The sequence below is a fragment of the Dipodomys merriami genome, unplaced genomic scaffold, assembly GCF_024711535.1.
Source record: "Dipodomys merriami isolate MVZ:Mamm:240054 unplaced genomic scaffold, mDipMer1.0.p SCAF_58, whole genome shotgun sequence".
Classification (NCBI taxonomy): Eukaryota; Metazoa; Chordata; class Mammalia; order Rodentia; family Heteromyidae; genus Dipodomys; species Dipodomys merriami.
In genome coordinates this window covers 5874050-5895880 of record NW_027206157.1, presented here as the reverse complement: position 1 = coordinate 5895880, position 21831 = coordinate 5874050, and the positions used below count along the sequence as shown (strand labels likewise).

The 21831-nt window shown below is 41.2% G+C and overlaps 1 pseudogene; it reads left to right on the top strand.

The window, feature by feature from the left end:
- Nucleotides 1–1525: 1525 nt before the first annotated feature.
- Nucleotides 1526–14953, top strand: LOC138813051 (tubulin beta-2 chain-like; annotated as a pseudogene).
- Nucleotides 14954–21831: the final 6878 nt, after the last annotated feature.

The following is a 21831-nucleotide window of genomic DNA, read 5'->3' as shown; positions in this document are numbered from 1 at the left end:
TTTGGGTGTTCCGTTGTTTGGCGAATAACTATTTACAATTGTACTATCCTCCTGAAGGAGAGATCCCTTCATTAGTATGTAGCGACCTTCTTTATCTCTTCTAACTAATTTTAATTTGAAGTCTATTTTATCTGATATTAGTATTGCTACTCCTGCCTGTTTATGGGGACCGTTGCTTTGTAGATTTTGTTCCAGCCTTTCAAAGTCAAAATGTGTTTGTTTTTATGGTCCTTGCCCAATTTCTATACAAGACTGCCCAACATCTTGCTACCTTGTTATCATCTCCACTGGGTGAGAAGCACATGTGAAGGCTGTTCTGATCTAATTCACTTAGTAAAGAAAGGCATAGGCAACGTGAGTAATTTTCTACATTCTGGAGTTGGAAAGCTAAGGTATAAATGATTCTTGATTTCTAGATCCGTTCCTGTTGGTGAGAAGACAAACATACTCATGAAATATTTTATTTATTATTAGTATGATCAATGAATTAATTCAGATCAGGCCTGAAGAAGCACCAAGCTCTTCTCCATAGCTGGTACAGGGCTGACGCTGGATGTGATGGAAAAAGATGGGGTCAGCTGAAACAAAGAGGCTACCCCTCTTGATCTTTGTCACTGTGTAGTTGGTATGTCTGAAAGAAGACCCCTCTCTCTGCCAGGTGATTGTGACTCATGCTTATAATCCACGTTATTCATGAGGCAAACATCTGAGGAATGAGGTTCAAAGCCAGCCTGTGTAGGGAAGTTCATGAGACTCATCACTAATTAGGAGCCCAAATATCTGGAAGTGAAACTGTTGCCTAAGTTCTACCCTTGACTAAAAATCAAACAAGCAAGAAAAAATACACAAACAGAAAAACTGACTGAGCCAGTCCCTGAGATCAAGCCCAAGACCAGCACAAAAGATGGAGGGGGAAGAGAAGCCCTCTCCCATACTGGAATCCCCACTCCGCACCCCCATAGAGAGTTCTCAGAGGGCTGGAGCTGACTCCTCTAGCTAAGTGTCAAGGAGCAGAAATGGAGAAAATGAGCATTTCTGGTGAAAGGAGCACTGGTGCAACAGCAAGCTGGGGCAAAAGGAAAAGGCTTCAGCCTGGCCTTTCCAATTGCACAGCAGTTATCCCAAGCCTTTTTATGTCTGAGGCCTCTGGACATATCCAAGGCAGAATATTTCTATTTTAGATTATAAAAAATACTGTGCTACTTCATCAGCTGAAAGCTTTAAAATGGAGATATTTGATAACTATTTTCCTATACACAAAGATGAAATCTACTGCTCATTTAAAAACAAATCCAAGGAAAGAAATATAAGTGCAATGGGAAAGTGCTTGCCTTACATGCATGATGTCCTGGTTTCCATCTAAAGCATTGGAGAAAAAAATGAGAAAACATGGAAAAACCGCCCAGAGTTATCAGAGCATAAAAAGAGCATGTCTGTGCAATGGAGGCAAAGTCTCTCTCCCACAGAAGTTCTCTTTTACTTTGGCCTTGAGCAGTCCTGTGTGCAGGCTCCTTGACATCATATCATGGCCCATCGCCCCTGGAACAATGAACACTGTGATGAGGTGACTATACCCCAGAGGTAGGTACCAAAATTATAACTTACTCAGAAGGACTAAAGAATGCATAAAGATCTTGGGTTGGCTTTGTGGAGCTTCTGACTAGGCCTGGGGAGTGATATGACCTGCAGACTGTCCAATGGTCATGAGAGACATATAGTTCATTCCTAAAGACACCTCATTAATACCTACATAACCCACACCAACTAGTGCCTTCCCTCCCATGGGCCTCTCCTGTCTAGCAAGGGTTCTGATGGTCTTTTCCTTCAATAAAGTTATGCTGTCTTACCTCTTCCTTTTTGTCTGTAGACTCTTTCCTCAAACAAAGGAGACAAAGGACCTGATCCAGGTGTTACATTTTATTTTTCTTGTCAGTCGAAAGGCTTGAACTCAGGACCTAGACACTGTCCCTCAAGGCTAGTGCTTTTGCACTTTGAGCCACAGGACCACTTCTGGTTTTCTGGTGGTTAATTGGAGATAAGTCTCAAACTTTTCTGCCTAGGCTGGATTGAAACTCTGAAGTTCAGACCTCAGCGTCCTAAATAGCTAGGATTACAGGTGTGTGAGCCACCAGTGCTGGACAAATGGTTGTGTGTGTGTGTGTGTGTGTGTGTGTGTGTGTGTGTGTGTGTGTGTGTGTGTGTGTGTGTGTGTGTGTGTGTGTGTGTGTGTGTGTGTTGGTCCTAAGGCTTAAATTAATGCATAAACATTGATTTGGATTTTTTTTTGCTGAAGATTAGTGCTCTACCACTTCAGTCATAGTTGTACTTTGGGATTTTTGGTGGTTAATTAGGGATAAGAATCTCAATGAATTTTCTTGCCTGGACTGGCCTTGAACTTAGATCCTCAGATCTTAGTCTGCTGAGTATCAAGAAATACCAGCTAAAGCCACCACCACTACAGCTGAGTATTCTATTTTATTCCATTCTCTGCTAACTCATGATAAAGTGGCTCTCTCCTAAATTCCCATAGATTTTAGAGTGCTGTGTGGAATACCAGCTATACACAAGTAATGAAAGCTGAAAATCTCAATGGGAAAATGGTGCCCTTCTATGGATATTCTGCATCATTCACTATAGTACTGAGCAGTCCCATATGCAGACACTATACATCCCATCACCATGGCACTGAGCAGTCTTGTGAACAGAGCCATAGACATTGGGTCAATATTGCCCTGAGCAGTCCTGTGTGTAGACCCCAAAGATATCAAATAACCATGACCTTGATAGTTAAGCATGTGACCTCTACATTAGGATAAAAACCCAACAGTGAAGACTTTCATAGGGGAGGCTGGACGTGAGGGAAGTGTTTATTAGAGGAAAGTGGCTGCTAAAAGATCTGAAGTGGGTGGGTGACATGATGGAGTAGGGTCTTGGAAAGCCTCTACTGAGAGGTATGTGGCCATGGTGTCTTCAAGGAGCAGATGTGTCAGTGTTAGGGAAGAAATGACTAAAAGAAGGATTCAGCTTGTTTCCCCTGGGGTCTATGGAATTCATTTGCTAGGAACAACCAGGATATAATCTGTGTATGAGAAACAAAGGTTTCACCTATCATCCACCCAATGCATGGGGATGAGACTCTGGTCCAGGGAAACCTTGTGCTGAGTGGCTGACATCACTAAGTCACACATCTGTGAGTACCCATCATGTTTGCAGACTCAACACCTAGGTATACCATGTGTGATTGGAACAAACGCATTCCCGGTGTGTCCCTTGGGCACTGATGATACTGAAGCACAGGTTTGGTGGCAACACAAAAAGGGCTCAAGATAAAAGCATTCAGGATCCACCAGCTTTGGTGCCCAGGAAGCAGATAAAAGTTCTGTTTTGAAGATGGCGGAGGAGAAGCTGGAATCTGAACAAGCTCTCGCATAGAAAGTAGTTTTAGAATTCCAGTGAACAGTCCTAAGCCAGAGAATCACACCAAGTGTGCCATCACAGGACAGAGAGTTAGACAAGAGAGGGGAAGCCAAGGAAACGCATCAGCTGCCGCTCCGGCGGCGGAGTCGCGGCGGCGACCACCGCCGCGGAGTCATAGCTGAGACACAGAGAGTCGGGGACGAAGGAGCCAGACGCAGCGGATGAGCGGATTCTACTCAACACAAACAAGAACCGACAAGGAGCGAACATCTTCATCCTGCTGTTTGCAGACCAGAGACGACCCAGGATCCAAGACTCGGCGTGAGTACAAGCCCTTGGTCCTCACTCCTCAGGGAGCAGAGGAGGGAAGGCCACCCCTCCCCCCCAGCACCGGTGATCTCCATCTTGGATATCGACAAAGCTCGGAGGAGCTGCTAGCTCCAGCTCAGGCCTTGGAATAAAATGAGTCATTTAGCAGGTCACAAGAACTTAACGGCGAAGTGACCTGCCAGACTCAGCTCCATCCAGGGAAAAGTCACCCAGCTCAGGCGCCAGCCATCGGAGTGCCTTGCCTCACTGGGTAACCAGAGCCAGAGGCTGTCCCTCCCTCTAGCAGCCACCACAATCAATTGAAAAACAGAAACCCTGAGAATGGCTCCAGGCTGGGCGCTGTGAGCTTTATCACAAAATAGCCCCAGGGAAAAGCTACTGTTTGTTGAAAGGCCTCAACTCTACCCAGAACCTAGCCTCATCACCACATCCCCCTCTTTTGTGACTCTCAAAGCAGACCACACTCCCAGAAAACTAACCTGGGAGGGGGATCTCAAAATCTTGGGTAAAGCAGAGCATTTTTCTGCCTCTTCCAAACAACCGACTTAAGAAACCAATCAAGCCACAGGACCTCAAGCTGACCAGAGACTCCAACAAGAGACTGGTTGCAGACAAAAGGGAGATACAGGATTCTTCCCACTCCTCCCCCCCCCAAAAAAAAAATCAAAAGCCTTTTTTTTCCTTTCTTTTCTTTTTTTCTTCTTCTTCTTCTTCTTCTTTTCTTTTTTTTGCTTGTTTTTTGTTTTTTGTTACCTTATATATATATATATATATATATATATATATATATGTAATTTTTTTCCCTTCTAAAACTTTTATTAATCTTTAATTTTTGCCTCTTCTGAAAAAATAATTGTTTTCCAGTAACTTTTTTTCTCATCTTATAATTTTTATTTTAGGAATACGTGAATGAGAGTTTTCCTTTCTTTTCTTGTCTTCTTTCTCTTTTTCTTTCTTTCTTAATTATCTTTTTGTTTTTTATCTAGCTCTACTGAACTTCTGATCTTTTCTTCTCCCTTTCCCATCCTTAAAGATTTTCACATCTCCTCTATGTCCCTCCCCTTCTCTGAACATATTCACATTCCTCTCTAAATAGACGGTCTTTTAACCTCTATAATAACATTAATTTTTACGTTTGTATTCTTTTTCTGGTCTCTCTTTATTCCCCTTTCCGTCTCTTCTTTTTCTCTCTCTCTCTACTTGCATCCTACACAACCCATTTCCTGCACTGTGATTAGGATATTTTTAACTCTCCCTGTGCCTCCCCACACCAATCTATTCCCATTTTTTACCAACATCTCTCCCTAATCATAATAATTTGTGGTTTTCCTAAATCTTTTCTGCGGTTCCAAGTCCTTTAACATATAGTCGTTTGATGTTGAATAGATCTATCTGTTGAACTAGATTGTATCTGTAGACCATTGACGGTACAAATGCAAACTTTGGTTGATGGTTGCCTTAAGATAGTGTTCTAGCACAAAACTGTGGTGCAATCTTCATCTCAAATGGGCCAAGTAAGCCGGAAAAACACAAGAAAAATGGCAAATTCGGGTATCTCAATTCCCAACCTTGATAATCAGGGATTAGAACAGATAAAGAATAATCCAGATGAGAGTTCCCAAACAGCTCTACAAACACTAATAGCAAACATGATAAATGAGAAGTTTGACAATGTACAAAGGACTCTGTATGAGCGTGATAGGGAGAGAGAGGAGGCATCCCAGAAGTTTATACAGGAATATCATAAGCGTGAGGAAGCTTCTCAAAAACTGATACAGGATTTGCGTGAACAACTTGAGAATACTCAAAGAGAAAGGGAGGAATGGCGTGAGCAGGCAGAGAACACTCAAAGAGAAGTGCAGGAATCCCACAGAAGGGAGGAAACTAATCAAAGAGTAATTCACGAATTAAGAGACCAGGTAGAGAATACACAAAGATCACTAAAGGCATTCATGGAATCCATTAACAAAGAGCTGAAGGAAGTCAGGGAGACCACAAAGGGAATGCTGAATGGAACCCAACAGAAGGAATGGGAGTCCAAAGAAACCATAACCAATCAACTAAGTGATTTGAGAACAAACACTGAACACCAAATTAAGGAAGTAAAGAAATTCATACAAGACCTAAAACAGAGCTTCAACAAAGAAATTGAAGCCATCAAAGCTGACCAATTAGAAGGAAAAGAGATAAAAAACAAAGTAGAGAGTCTTGACAGCAGGTTAGACCATGCAGAAGATCGAATCTCAGGGATGGAAGACAGCCTAGATATTATAGAGAAAGAACATACAACCATCCAAGACAAGTCCAAGAAATATGATAGATCTATCCAACACCTGGGAGACACCATCAGAAGGCCCAATCTAAGGATAATGGGTGTAGAGGAGCACCTAGAAACAGAAGTTAATGGTGTAGGAAATTTGTTTAACAGGATCCTAGCAGAGAACTTCCCAAACATACAAAAAGATAGGCCTATTCAGATACAAGAAGCTTTTAGAACCCCAAATAGACCAGACCAGAATAGGACATCCCACCGTCACATTATCATCCAAACAGGATCAACCCAGACCAAGGAAAAGATCCTTACAGCTGTCAAGGAGAAAAGGTTAATCACCTATAAAGGGAAACCAATTAGAATAACCTCAGATTTCTCAGCAGAGACAATCAAAGCAAGAAGAGCCTGGAATGACATATGCCATGCCCTAAAAACAAACAACTATCAACCAAGAATACTGTACCCAGCTAAACTCTCCTTCATAACTGAAGGCCAAATAAAAACCTTCCATAGCAAAGAAAAATTGAAACAATACATCTCCACCAAACCAGCCCTACAAAAGATTCTTAAAGATGTCCTACACATAGAAAACCAACAAGAACGCAACAAAGGCCAAAAAACTGCACCTAAACTGAGAATCCAAGAACCTTAGGAAGAACCCAGCTTTGACAGCCCCCAAGAAGGTGAATAACATGGCAGGAACTCCCAAATACCTCTCAGTCCTATCTCTTAACGTTAACGGACTGAACTCTCCAATTAAGCGACATAGTCTGTCTAATTGGATTAAAAAACAAGACCCTTCTATCTGCTGCCTGCAGGAGTCACATCTTGCCCATAAAAACAAACATATTTTCAAGGTTAAAGGCTGGAACAAAATCTACCAAGCAAACGGCCCTCATAAACAGGCGGGAGTTGCAATCCTAATATCAGATAAAATAGACTTCAAATTAAAATTCGTGAGAAGACATAAAGAAGGTCGCTACATACTAATTAAAGGATCTCTCCTTCAGGAGGATATTACAATTCTAAATATCTATTCGCCAAACAATGGAGCACCCAAATTTATCCAAGAAACACTACTTTCCCTCAAATCCCATATAGATCCAAAGACATTAATTGTTGGGGATTTTAACACACCACTCTCCCCACTAGATAGATCAACTCGGCAAAAACTCAACAGAGAAACCGCAGATCTAAACAGCTGCATAGATCAACTAGACTTAACAGACATTTACCGAACATTTCACCCAGCAGCATCAGAATACACGTTCTTCTCAGCAGCACATGGAACGTTTTCTAAAATAGATCACATTTTAGGCCACAAAGCAAACTTGTCTAAATTCAGAAACATTGAAATTATACCTTGCATTCTCTCTGACCACAAGGGAATAAAATTAGAACTCAACACCAAAAGCCACCAAAGAAAGTCCGGTATCACATGGAGGCTGAACAACACACTGCTGAATCATGAGTGGGTCATGGAAGAGATTAGAAAGGAAATTCAAATGTTCATGCTATTCAACAAAAATGAACACACAAATTACCTGCTCCTCTGGGACACAGCAAAGGCAGTACTCAGAGGCAAGTTTATAGCTCTGAGCTCCTACATCAACAAATTGGAGACATCGGAAACTAGCAATTTAATGACACATCTAAACCTACTTGAAAAAGAGCAGCAAGATAAACCCCAATCCAGTAGACGGAAAGAAATAATCAAAATTAAATCAGAATTAAATGAATTAGAATCCAAAAAAACTATAGAAAGAATCAACAAAACAAAGAGTTGGTTCTTCGAAACAATTAGCAAAATTGACAGACCCTTAGCAAATCTTATCAGAAAAAGAAGAGAACACACCCAAATTAATAAACTCAGAGATGAGAATGGAAACATCACCACGGAAACAACCAAGATTCAGAACATTATAAGGGAATACTTCTCAAAACTTTATGCTAATAAGTTTGAGAACTTGACAGAAATGGACCTTTTCCTAGCAAATATTGACATGCCAAAACTAAACCAAGATGAGTTAAACCAGCTTAACAGGCCCATATCAAGCATTGGAATAGAAACAGCAATAAGAGACCTCCCAGCTAAGAAAAGTCCAGGACCAGATGGTTTTACAGCGGAATTTTACAAGGCCTTCAAAGCAGAGCTCACACCAATACTCCTCCAACTCTTCAATGAAATTGAAAGAGAAAGCTCACTACCGAACACATTCTATGAAGCCATCATAACCCTCATCCCAAAACCAGGCAGGGACTCATCAAAGAAAGAGAACTATAGACCCATTTCTTTGATGAATATTGATGCAAAACTTCTCAACAAAATTTTGGCCAATCGACTTCAACAATTCATCCAAAAAATCATACACCATGATCAAACAGGATTCATTTCAGGGATGCAAAGCTGGTTCAATATACGCAAATCAATTAATATTATTCATCACATCAATAGGAGCAAGTATAAGAACCACATGGTTATCTCAATAGATGCAGAAAAAGCATTTGACAAGATCCAACACCCCTTTATGATGAAGGTTCTGGAAAAGTTCGGAATCCATGGAACATTCCTCAATACAATAAAGGCTGTATATGACAAACCTACAGCCAGCATTATACTCAATGGTGAAAAACTAAAGCCATTTCCTCTTAACTCAGGAACAAGACAAGGATGTCCACTCTCTCCACTTCTCTTCAATCTAGTATTAGAATGCCTAGCTACAGCAATAAGACAAGATGCAGACATAAAGGGGATCCAAATAGGGAAAGAAGAAATAAAACTCTCCCTCTTTGCAGATGACATGATCTTGTATTTAAAGAATCCCATAGACTCCACTCCCAAATTACTCAAGCTGATTCAAAACTTTGGCAAAGTAGCAGGTTATAAAATTAACCCCCAAAAATCAATGGCTTTTCTATATGCCAACAATGAGAAAAGTGTGGCTGAAATTAGGAAAGCAACTCCATTTGTAATAGCCCCACAAAAAATAAAATACCTAGGAATTAACTTAACCAAAGAAGTGAAGGACCTCTATGATGAAAACTTTAAAATCTTGAAAAAGGAAATCAACACAGAACTTAAAAAATGGCAAAACCTCCCATGCTCCTGGATTGGCAAGATCAACATCGTGAAAATGGCAATACTTCCCAAGGCTATCTACAAATTCAACGCGATACCTATCAAAATTCCACCCTCATTCTTCAAGGAAATAGAGGAGGCAATCCAAAAATTCATATGGAACAATAAAAGACCCCGAATAGCAAAAACGCTCCTCAATGGAAAGAACACTGCTGGAGGAATATCAATACCAAATTTCAAACTCTACTATAAAGCCATAGTAATCAAAACAGCTTGGTATTGGCATAAGAACAGACCTCAGGACCAATGGAATGGAATTGAAAACCCAGAAATGAACCTACAGACCTATAGCCATCTAATCTTCGATAAGGAAGCTAAAACAATGGAATGGAAGAAAGACACCCTCTTCAGTAAATGGTGCTGGCAAAATTGGTTAACTACATGTAGAAAACTAAAGCTAGATCCTTATATATCACACTGCACCAGAATCAACTCCAAATGGATCAAAGACCTTGAAGTCAAAGCAGACATTCTGAAAACATTACAGGATGGAATAGGAGAAACCCTAGGTCTCCTTGGCTCAGGTCGAAATTTTCTGAATAGAGACCCGGAAGCACAACAAATCAAAGAAAGGTTGGACAAATGGGATTGCATAAGGTTGCAGAGCTTCTGCAGGGCAAATGACATAGCTGGCAAGATCAATAGAAAGCCCACGGATTGGGAGAAGATCTTTACTAGCCATACAACGGACAAGGGTCTCATATCTAAAATATACTTGGAACTCAAAAAATTAAACCACCCAACAACAAATCCTCAAAGAAACAACTGCCCAATAAATAAGTGGGCGAAAGACTTAAAGAGAAGCTTCTCTGAAGAAGAAAGAAGGATGGCCAATAGACACATGAAGAAATGTTCAACATCCCTAGCCATAAAAGAAATGCAAATCAAAACAACATTGAGATATCATCTCACTCCAGTTAGAACAGCAAAAATCAAGAACTCTAACAACAACAGATGCTGGAGGGGATGTGGACAGAAAGGAACCTTACTTCATTGTTGGTGGGAATGTAAACTTGTTCAACCACTTTGGAAAGCAGTATGGATGTTCCTCAAAAGACTTCACATAGATCTCCCCTATGATCCAGCAATCCCACTTTTGGGCATTTACCCAAATGTTTACAAACAAGACCACACTAAAGCTACCAGCACAACTATGTTTATTGCAGCATTATTTACCATAGCTAAGACATGGAACCAACCCAGATGCCCCTCAGTAGATGAATGGATCAAGAAAATGTGGTATATATACACAATGGAATTCTATGCCTCCATCAGAAAGAATGACATTTCCCCATTTGTTAGGAAATGGAAAGGTTTGGAAAAAATTATATTAAGTGAAGTAAGCCAGGCCCAAAGAAGCATAGGTCCCATGGTTTCCCTTATTTGCAATATCTAGTATAGGTATGAGTCAAGCGGAAAAGGTCAGATAATGTGATGTTAGGAAAATGAACCCTTAATTATGTATTTTAATGTTTCGTTTCTTTCATGCATGTGTTTCTAAAGCATTTATAAGATTATTTCTTTGTTGCTTTGTATGTCCCTCCCCCACAGTGTAACCCCCGCTTTCACTATATTTGATGTCAGTATAACATGTGGAGGAGATGGGGACAAACAAGACGTTTAAGGATTCAGGTGGACCTGTTGCAACAATGAGAAGCACAAAATGTCATGTCAAAACCAGCTTTACAATGTCGGTGTGGGGGGGGGAGGGGGATATAATTGGGTGGGGGGAGGGGGGTAAAATTGGGTGGAGGGAGGGGGGAGGCGGGGAAGGGAAGTGAAGGGTAAACAAAGGAGGAGGCTGCAATGCTTGGTAAGAAATGTATGCATTATCCTGCCCATGTAATTTTAGCCCCTCTGTACAGTATGTTCTCAAATAAAATAAAATACAATCAATTAAAAAAAAAGTTCTGTTTTGAAGCAGGCCATCATGTTGATACTGAAAACCTAATAACTGAATCACATCTTTTGTCTCTATGATCTCAAAGAATGAGTTCATGGATGCAGAGGGAAGAATAAAACAGCAATGATTTATTGAAGAAGAGAATATCAAATGTCTTGCTAGACAGGAGGGGTCCTAAGGGAAGGTACTTACTGGTTTGCTTTGTACAGGGTTTAATTGTCTGTAGGAGAGAGCTATATGACTCTCAAGGTCATAGGACAGTCTGTGGCCATATCCATCCCAGACCCAATCAGAGATGTCACACAGCTTGTATGAGATATCTGCATCCTTTAGCCATTTTAATGGATGTCTGGTGCAGCAGACACCTGTGAGGCTCCATCAGGTCACTGTTCACATGGAAGTCTACTAGTGGCTCAATTGATAGAGCTTCTCTTCTAGCTTTGTGTTGTGTTGTGGTGCGTGTGTGTGTGTGTGTGTGTGTGTGTGTGTGTGCGTGTGTGTGGTTAATTGGAAATAAGAGTTCCAAGTACATTCCTTCCCTTCTGAGACAACACTGAACCATGATCCTCAGATCTCAGCCTCCTGATTAGCTAGGATTATAGATTTGATCCGTAAACAAAGGGCTGAAAAAATAGTCTTTTAATAAGTTCATAAGTTCATTTAAAGAAGTATGAAAACAGCACCATTAGTTAAAATTCAATCACCCCTCAGTATCCTCATGGAATGGGCTCGAGGACCCCCACCAATAACAACATCTTCACACACTCAAGTTCTTTATATAAAATAGTATTTGTATAGAACCTACAAATAATCTGCCACACACATTCAAGTGTCTCTACATGACATCATACTTAATAACAGGTACATGCTATGTAGCCAGTGGATTTACTATAGAGTACAGTACAAGTATATGAGAAGAAAATAGTGTATAATTATTTCCCTTGACAAGCCACATTTGGTGGAATCTACAGTGTTGGAATGTGCAGAGACAATAGCAGGTGAATTAAAGGTGAACCTGAAGATGAAAACTGGCAGGAATGGAGACGAGAAAAATGTGAGGAGGTGGAGAAGGAATGGGTTAAGGCCTGAGGCATTTGGAACTGGAGAAGAGGAGCCAGTGGCCCAATTAACAGTACTAGGGAAGGAAAAGGGATGAAGAGGAAGGATTAGTTCACATATATTTGTTCTTATCCTATCAAGATTTATTTAGCTTCCTTCAGAATTGAAGTTCTAAGAGAATTATCAGAATTCTCAAGTCCATTCCTTACTAAGTCAGAAATGGATTTCATCTCACAAGATGGTAATCACAAAAATATTCAACATCTCCATGGAAGTTTTAAAGGCTAATATCAATCAATGACTTGAATTACCTTGGCAAGGAAGACACCTGTAAGGATTTATGGGTGAGTAACTTTAAAAAACTCCAACAATGACAACTGGCTCTTAACAGCCCAACACTCATCATGAAGCAATGAGCTTTTCCTTCAATGTTGTCTTTTCCATTTTTTTTTTGTGAAGCAAGATTACCATATTGTTCCTCTGTAATTTGAGAGACAGTGTCAAGAAAGAGAATGGATAAGTTTGAATCACCTCTTGATGACAAGAAAGCTGAAGCAATTTGATTGTCTCATGACTGTCTCATTGGCCAAGGGGCAAAAAGGGTAGTCACAGTTGAGAGGCATTTTCCATCCACCTTCCAAATGCATTTCTACTTTCTTCTGTCTGTTCTGAATCCACATAAGCTAGCTTATATTGACTGCATCAGTAAAGACTGACTAGCCCTGGAGGATTGGCAGGGATGGGATGGTGTGCAAAAGGCGGAAGTGACCAGGAGGCCTGAAAAGAAGGGAGGGCTGAAGTGAGAGAACCACTGCTAATCTCCTCTTCAAAAAATCCCTCAATGGCTGAACCAATCTTTTCTGTTTCCATGTCTCAAATGCTGTAATTTCTGTAATGAATGCTGAAAGTCACTCAGAATCATAAGCTCTGCCCCTAAGTTTCTTGTCAATTATAGGCCTACGTCAACTCTTGTCTCCACAGGCAAAAAATATGTTCCTCGGGCCATCATGGTGGACCTAGAGCCTGGAACCTTAGACTCAGTGAGATCAGGACCATTTGGCCAGAGCTTCAGGCCAGACAACTTCATATTTGGTATGTCATCATGGTCTATGGGTCCTAACATCCAGGCACTCCAGTGCTGGGCTGAGCCTTTATACACCTAGATATTGTCCTCACCTAACCCACCTATTCCAGTCCACTGGAGTCATGCCCCTGGCCACTCAGACAGCTCAGATCAGTGCAACTCTGCAAGCCCCCCATGACAAAGAAGCCTCTGAAGGGAAAGATCAGCAATCAGGGAAAGCCTCCAACAAGGTTTCAGCACTGCTGGTCATTTCAAAGGCCCGGCAATAACAGAGAACTACTTCAGGACACCAGAAATCAAAGCATAGCTATGTGTGAGCAAGGTGCAGACAAGTGCTTGCAGCTTAGCTTTCCTATGATCACAATGTGCTCCTGTCCCTCCTGTGAAACTAATTACATTTCCAGTATTGAGGCAGGCTCTGTTCTTCATTTCTACAAGTAGTTGATTTGGGTTAAAATGTATCTTCCTCCACATTGTCTTTATTTCTTTAGAACCTGGGTGATTTGTAGGGTCCCAGATACAATGAAAACATTTCCTTTATTTCACCAAAGTTATCTAAATTAAAAGCAAAGGTTGGCTCAGAAGAGTCCTGTTGTCTTCAAAATGCAAATGGCACAGTAAATATTCTTGGAGTGTGTGTCCCATCATGGCTTGTGTCTGATAGGCCAGAGTGGGGCAACCAATAACTGGACCAAGGGCTACTACACAGAGGAAGCTGAGCTGGTGGAGCCGGTACTGGATGTGGTGAGGCGGAAGTCAGAAAGGTATGACTGTCTACAGGGTTTCTAGCTGGCCCACACTTTGGGAGGTGGCACCGGGTCAAGCATGGGCACCCTGATTCTCAACAATATTCAAGAGGGGTACCCAAACCACACCATGAACACCTTCAGTGTCATGCCCTCCCCGAAGGTGTCAAACACAGTGCTGGAACCCTACAACGCGATCTTCTCTGTCCACCAGCTGGTGGAAAATGCAGATAAAACTTTCTGCATCGACAACAAGGCCCTGTACAACATCTGCTTCTGTAACTTGAAGCTGCCCACGCCCAACTATGGCGACCTGAACCACCTGGTGTCAGGCACCAACAGCGGGGTTACCATCTGCCTGTGCTACCCTGGCCAGCTGAATGCAGACCTGCACAAGCTGGCCTTGAATATGGTGCTCTTTCCCGCCTGCACTTCTTCATGCCTGGCTTTGTGCCCCTGGCCAGCCGTGCCAGCCAGCAGTACCATGCTCTCTCGGTGCGCGAGCTTCACCCAGCAGATATTTGACCCTAAGAACTTGATGGTCACCTGTGATCTCCGCCATGGCTGCTACCTGACAGCGGCTGCCATCTTTCGAGGCTGAATGTCCATGAAGAGGTGGATGAACAGATGCTCAACGTGCAGAACAAGAACAGCAGCTACGTTGGAGACTGGATCCCCAACAATGTGAAGACGGCTGTGTGTGACATCCCCCCTACCCTTCCCCCCCACCCCACCCCCACATGGACTCACGATGTCGGCCACCTTCATCGGCAAAAACATAGCCATCTAGGATCCCTTCAAGTGCATCTCAGAGCAGTTCAGTGGCATGTTCCAGTGCAATGCATTCTTGCACTGGTACATAGGTGAGGGCATAGATGAGATGGAGTTCACTGAAGCTGAGAGCAATATCAATGACCTGGTGTCCGAGTACCAGCAGTGCCAAGATGACACTGCTGATGAACAGGGGGAATTTGAAGAAGACTTGGTGGAGGAACTAGTTTAAGACTTCCCATTGCTAGCAGTGCAACAGGAGTGTCAGAGCCTGCCTACTTCTCAAATTAATGGTGCTTTCCTGAGCTCCTGTTGTCCTGGAGTGGGATCCTTGCTGTGTATCATTATGCACAGCCTTTCCTGTCAGAAACTCACTGGTGGTAAATGTAAAAATACAGATTTCTTTTAAATATAATTATATGAAAGCCTTATTTATATAAATAAAGAAGTATACATTTTATACTCTTAGTCCTTATTCTTCTTAAGAATCCCTTTTATTCTTTCAATGTATTTGAAATATAAAGGTGGCCAGCAGGATTTAATCTTAGCAATATAGGACTGGTGCTCAAGAGGAGTTTCAAATTCATGGTATTTCTTCTATTTTGAAGAGGAGTATGACAAATGCCAATATTTTTTATTTTCCCTGGCCCAGTTTTAAAGTTAGCAATCTCTCAATAGCATGCCAGTAGCAAAAAAGCAGTTTGAAGAGAAAGAAAACTGAAACTAGATATTACAATTTTCCTAGTACCAATTTGATGTTTGGAGTACTGACAGGATTGACGTTCAAGGCTTGTCTGGGCACTGAGGTAGCAGGGCCTCTTCCTCCTTCATTCTGACACAGGACTGGCTATACCTGCCAGTCATTACACATTCCTCTTTGGGAATGGAACCACAAAAGGCAGTTATGAATACTGGCCATTACACATCTACTTCTCCTTCACACAATGATAGGTTCTTGTCTCATGCCCCATCAGAGGGATTGCAGTCACATTCTCCAGAAACTGTAGCAGGAACCCCGATCCCTGTGCTTACAGTGAAGCAGAACTCACAGGATGAGTGCAAGATCTTGGTTGCCAGGGTAGTTTCTCAAGGCATCTGGCAACATTAAGGACAGAAGTGAGTCTAGCTCTTTGAGGGAGTGAAAAGCTGACCAGCCCCATAGTGTATCAAGAACTGCTTGATTCTGTCCTTCCAAGTGAAGGAGAGAAGGGGAGACATGGCCCAATGACCCATTCTCATACTCACTTTTCCAGCATTCAAAGCTATCTGAGGCCCAGGGGGAGTTGTAAGGACAAAAGGGATGCATGGAGCTAGCCTATTGGGTATGGTTACTTTACATGAGTAAGATGGAAATCTCAATTGCTTAGAACCTACAATGGCCAGGAAGAGGTCGAACACTTCTGTTTTCACAGGAGGCCACATCAGTCAAGGGTTCTTTTTGCCAGAATCTTTCACTCTTCTTGCAGTGAGGCTTCAGGTAGGTTGTCTGTGCCAGGCATTCCTGCATGGCCACCAATAACCTGTAAGCCCCTTTTTATTCAGAAACAGGACCTATGGGAATTTAGCAACTATTAGAAAGCTCTAAGGAAAAGATACTACTGGGTGAGTTGCAAGTTCCTTGCTGCTAGTAAAGTTGGGAAATAGTAATTTCCCTAAGCTTTCCTCTACCAGGCCTGAGGTTGGTAGGGTGGAGATGAGTGGGGTACAGATCTTTAAGCCAAGCTGATCTCACTCATTAGAAAGTAAACTTCCCCAGGGGGTGATCTGTGACTAGAAGCAAGATGTTTTCTGTCCTTGCCCCAAGGCATATCAAAGTGCAATGAGCTTCTAATGTGGAAGTCCTAGGGAGTAGGTGTTGGCCAGCAAATTGACATTCCTGGGTCTCTAGTACTGGAACTGATCAGGTTGGATGATCCCCAAACCCAATAAGGCTGCTGGGTCAGAACTGAAGGCAGGTCTGGCCAAAGCACTCTCACTCCTCAGTGGGTTAAGGATTGAGGCCAAGCTGTGATGGAGGTCCCACCTAGCATATCTACCAGTATTTGACTAAGAATATTTTTTTTCTTTTTTTTTTTTTTTGCTGGACGTGGGACCTGAACTCTGGGCCTGGGTGCTGTCCCTCAGCTCTTCAACTCAAGGCTAGCGCTCTACCACTTGAGCCACAGCACCAATTCCGGCTTTTTCTGCTTATGTGGGGTTGAGGAATCGAACCCAGGACCTCATGCGTGCAAGGAAAGCACTCTGCCACTGAGCCACTTTCCCAGTCCGTGACTAAGAATATTTTTTAAATTTTATTTTATTTGTGAACATACTGTACAGAGGGGTTACAATTACATGGGCAAGATAATGAATATATTTCTTACCAAGCATTGCAGCCTCCTCCTTTGTTTACCCTTCACCTCCCTTACCAGCCTCCCCCCTCCCCTCCCACACAATCCTTCCCCATCTCCCCCGCACCGACATTGTAAAGCTCGTTTTTGACATGACAATTTGTACTTTTCATTGTTGCAACAGGTCCACCTGAATACTTAAAGGACTTGTTTTTCCCCATCTCCTCCACAAGTTATACTGACATCAAATATATTGAAAGCGGGGGTTATACTGTGGAGGAGGGACATACAAAGCAACAAAGAAATAATCTTATAAATGCATTAGAAACACATGCATGAAAGAAAAAAAAAACATTAAGATACCTATCTAAGGATTCATTTTCCTAACATCACATTATCTTACTTTTTCCACTTGACTCATACATATACTAGATATTACAAATAAGGGAAACCATGGGACCTGTGTTTCTTTGTGCCTGGCTTAGTTCACTTAATATATTTTTTTCCAAGTTATTCCATTTCCTAACAAAGGGGGCAATGTCATTCTTTTTGATGGAGGCATAGAATTCCATTGTGTATATATACCACATTTTCTTGATCCATTCATCTACTGAAGGGCATCTGGGTTGGTTCCATATCTTAGCTATGGTAAATAATGCTGCAATAAAGATAGTTGTGCTGGAAGCTTTAGTGTGGTCTTGTTTGTAAACATTTGGGTAAATTCCCAAAAGTGGGATTGCTGGGTCATAGGGGAGGTCTATGTGAAGTCTTTTGAGGAACCTCCATACTTCTTTCCAAAGTGGTTGAACAAGTTTACATTCCCACCAACAATGAAGTAAGGTTCCCTTCTGTCGACATCCCCTCCAGCATCTGTTGTTAGAGTTCTTGATTTTTGCCATTCTAACTGTTGTGAGGTGGTATCTCAATGTTGTTTTGATTTGCATTTCTTTTATGGCTAGGGATGTTGAGCATTTCTTCATGTGTCTATTGGCCATCCTTCTTTCTATTTCAGAGAAGTTTGTCTTTAAGTCTTTAGCCCACTTATTTATTGGGCAGTTGTTTCTTTGAGGATTTGATACAATAGAATGGAAGAAAGACAGCCTCTTCAGTAAATGGTGCTGGCAAAATTGGTTAACTACATGTAGAAAACTAAAGCTATATCCTTATATATCACCCTGCACCAGAATCAACTCCAAATGGATCAAAGACCTCGAAGTCAAAGCACACACTCTGAAAACATTACAGGATGGAATACGAGAAACCCTAGGTCTCCTTGGCGCTGCCCGGAATTTTCTGAGTAGAGACCAGGAAACACAACCAATCAAAGAAAGATTGGACAAATGGGATTGCATAAAGTTGCAGAGCTTCTGCATGGCAAACGGCATAGCTAGCAAGATCAATAGAAAGCCCACAGATTGGGAGAAGATCTTTACTAGCCATAAAACGGACAAGGGTCTCATATCTAAAATATACTTGGAAGTCAAAAAATTTAATTCCCCCAACAACAAATGACTAAGAATATTTTTTTGTTTTCTCTTAAATACTCATTTATGAGCCTTTTCTGGTGGCTTTGGATTATTAGTTTACACTCTTGACGAAGTAGTTCTTGTTTCACAATTAATAACTCTTGCCTCACCCCTCAGAAAACTCTTCTTGATAATTATATCAGTAGATCACCATATATTTCTCAGGCATGGCTTTTGTTTCCTCCCAGCCAGAGGTCTGCACTCATTGCCACACAAGCCAACATTGAGGTGACTCCTATAGACAGGGTGATTATTTTGTCCAAATGCTAAGTGCAGCATCTCCCTTATTCTCATGTACCTTGGTAATTGTATCAAATACTTAATAGAGTCCTTGACTAGTATGATACACAAAGCTCTGGGTGAAGATGCAACTCAAAGGTAGAGTACATCCCTGGCATGCACAAGACTCTCTGTTCAGTCCCCAGCACCAAAAGGAGGAAAAGGTAACAAATGTTAGAAAAGTGTGGCTGAAATTAAGAAAGCAACTCCATTTGTAGTAGCCCCACAAAAAATAAAATACCTAGGAATTAACTTAACCAAAGAAGTGAAGGACCTCTATGATGAAAACTTCAAAAACGAAAAATGAAATAAAAACGGAACTTAGAAAATGGGAAAAACTCCCATGCTCCTGGATTGGAAAGATTAACATCGTGAAAATGGCAATACTTCCCAAGGCTATCTACAAATTCAATCTGATACTTATCAACATTCCAACCTAATTCTTCAAGGAAATAGAAGAGGCAATCCAAAAATTCATATGAAACAATAAAAGACCCCGAATAGGAAAAACGCTCCTCAACGGAAAGAACACTGCTGGAGGAATATCAATACCAAATTTCAAACTCTACTATAAAGCCATAGTAATCAAAACAGCTTGTTACTAGCACAAGAACAGACCTCAGGACCAAAGGAATTGAATTGAAATCCCAGAAATGAACCTACAGACCTATAGCCATCTAATCTTCGATAAGGGAGATAAAAAAATAGAATGGAACAAAGACAGCCTCTTCAGTAAATGGTGCTGGAAAAACTGGTTAACTACTTGTAGAAAACTAAAGCTAGACACTTATATATCACCATGTAACAGAATCAATTCCAAATGGATCAAAGACCTCGGAGTCAAAGCAGACACTGAAAACATTACAGGATGGAATAGGAGAAACCCTAGGTCTCCTTGGCTCAGGTCGAAATTTTCTGAATAGAGACCCGGAAGCACAACAAATCAAAGAAAGGTTGGACAAATGGGATTGCATAAGGTTGCAGAGCTTCTGCAGGGCAAATGACATAGCTGGCAAGATCAATAGAAAGCCCACGGATTGGGAGAAGATCTTCACTAGTCATACAACGGACAAGGGTCTCAAATCTAAAATATACTTCGAACTCAAAAAATTAAATCCCCCAACAACAAATCCTTAAAGAAACAACTTCCCAATAAATAAGTGGACTAAAGACTTAAAGAAAAACTTCTTTGAAGAAGAAAGAAGGATGGCCAATAGACACAGGAAGAAATGCTCAACCTCCCTAGCCATAAAAAGAAATGCACATCAAAACAACATTGAGATACCAACTCACACCAGTTAGAATGGCAAAAATCAAGAACTCTAATAACAATAGTTGCTAGAGGGGATGTGGACAGAAGGGAACCTTACTTCATTGTTTGTGGGAGTGTAAAGTTGTTCAACCACTTTGGAAAGTAGTATGGAGGTTCCTCAAAAGACACCACATAGAACTCCCCTATGACCCAGCAATCCCACTTTTGGGCATTTACCCAAATGTTTACAAACAAGACCACACTATAGCTACCAGCATAACTATGTTTATTTCAGCATTATTTACCATAGCTAAGATCTAGAACCAACCCAGATGCCCCTCAGTAGATGAATGTATCAAGAAAATGTGGTATATATACTCAATGGAATTCTATGCCTCCATCAGAAAGAATGACATTGCCTCATCTGTTAGGAAATGGAAAGACTCAAAAAAATTATATTAAGTGAAGTAAGCCAATCCCAAAGAAACATAGGTCCCATGATTTCCCTTATTTGCAATATCTAGTATATATATGCGTCAAGCAGAAAAGGTCAGATAAGGAGATGTTTGGAAAATGAACCCTAAGATATGTATTTTATATGTTTTTTTTCTTTCATGCATTTGTTTCTTACCCAATTATAAGATTATTTCTTTGTTGCTTTGTATGTCCCTCCCCCACAGTATAACCCCTGCTTTCACTATATTTGATGTCGGTATAATTTGTGGAGGGGCAGGGGAAAAAGAAGTTATTCAAATAAGGATACAGGTTGACCTATTGTAACAATGAGAAGTACAATTTGTCATGTCAAAAACGAACTTTACAACTTGTGGGAGGGGGATTGGGTGGGGGGCACGGAGGATGGGAATGGATGGGAAGGGTAAACAAAGGAGGAGGCTACAATGCTTGATAAGTAATGTACTCACTATCTTGCCTATGTAATTGTAACAACTCTGTATAGTATTTGCACCTTAAATAAAATTAATTTTTGCAGCAAGAAAAAACATAAAATAAAAATAAAATGTAAAAAAATAAAATATCAACAAAAAACAAAAACAAAAAACAAATGTTAGGCTCAGAAGACAAAATATTAGGACTCATGGAAAAAAACCCAGATTAGCACTGAAGAGTTGTGTCATGAGGGAACACTGGTAGAATGTTTGTAGCGGGAAAGAAGAGAGCCCCTTGATGTATGTACCCTTTTAGAAAGCAGAGGTAGGAACAGGGAATGAACTTCTCGTAGTCATCCTAGGCCCTGGAATGAAGAAGCCCTGACATGTATGTTGCTCTAATGGGACCAGAGTCTAAAGTGGCACCACCATACCAGGCCATGGCCCAACAAGAACAGGTTTGTCAGAAGGACCTTCTTGCATTGGAGAGATTTCTTTTGACCACTTCGGCCTTGTTAATCATATTTCCTTACGCTGTTTCCTTTTTCCTTCCACCTTGTCATACCTATAGCAGATCCTGTCCAGAAGACCCATTCTCTCTAATCTCATTCTCTAAAAGTCTCCCAGTTTAGAGCTGTACATATCCTAGACCAAAAAAGTAGGGGGTGGTTATTCTGTCAGACATAGAATTAAACTAAAAGGTATCTTTAAGTAGACTTTGACAAGGTTCTCATATGGACAGTGTTTTGTTGATAAGTCCTGGAATTGCAACCCGCTTTGGGTCTAATTCTGAGATGATAGTGGAAGACAACTGGTGATAGGACTTCACAGACCAC